Here is a 1054-nt window from a genome sequence, read left to right as displayed (position 1 = left end):
AATCTTTCTCGTTTTAAAAAATAAATCTATTTCATTATATTATATGTGGTCATGTTGGCAACAAATTAGGTTCTCCTTTAGCAATTGTGGTACACATTGTTCCTTTCATTGGATACAAATACGTCACAATGTGTCAGCATTCTAGATATTGACATTCTGAATCTTTGTCCATTGGTGTAGCTTCTTATGTTATACAGACTTGCTGTATGAAAGTCCATGTAAAAATGTATCTGATCTACTACCTGATCCTTACTCAACCCTTGAAATCCAATTACGTATGGATCTCTTTCTGGATCAACCCAACTAAATGTTTTGCCCTGGAGTTTGCTCACCCATAAAGGTAACAACATCAAGAACCACATGCATCTGGAGGGGATAGTAATCACTGCAATGAAACAAAATATGACAGGTTTGGTGCAAAACTGTTCTCCCATGCAAATTTACAATAAAAGCTTTAAACATAAAAATCATACTACAATGGGAGATTTAATATGGGCCTCAGAAACCCATACAAATACCAAGAGCAAATCCTAAAATTAAATGTTGGTATTGTGTCTCCTGACGCAAGCCATGGTATTTTCAATGATCTCACATGGATGTGAAAGCTGGACAGTGAATAAGGAAGATCGTAGAAGAATTGGTGCCTTTGAATTGTGGTATTGGATGAGAATACTAAAAGTGCCATGGGCTGACAAAAGAACCAATAGATCTGTTTTGGAAGAAGAGCAGCCAGATGCCTAAATATCTTGGAGGCCAAGATGGCTAAACTTTGTCTCTCATACTTTGGACATATTGTCAGGAGGGAGAAGTCACTGGAGAAGGATATCATGCTTGGTAAGATGGAGGGTCAGAGAAAAAGAGGAAGACCCCCAGTGAGATGGATTGGCCAGGTGGCAGCATTGATGGACTCAAGTGCAGCAGCGATAGTGAGGTTGGCCCAGGATCAGACATTGTTTCATTCTGCTGTGCATGGGGTCGCTATGAGTCGGTTCCAAGTTGATGGCACCTGATGACAACAACAACATTGTGTATCAATTTTCCCTACTAACTTTTT

This window comes from Chrysochloris asiatica, unplaced genomic scaffold (assembly GCF_000296735.1).
Source record: "Chrysochloris asiatica unplaced genomic scaffold, ChrAsi1.0 scaffold00551, whole genome shotgun sequence".
In the NCBI taxonomy this organism is placed as follows: Eukaryota; Metazoa; Chordata; class Mammalia; order Afrosoricida; family Chrysochloridae; genus Chrysochloris; species Chrysochloris asiatica.
The sequence above is the reverse complement of the archived record's forward strand: the minus strand, read 5'-3'. Positions refer to the sequence as shown.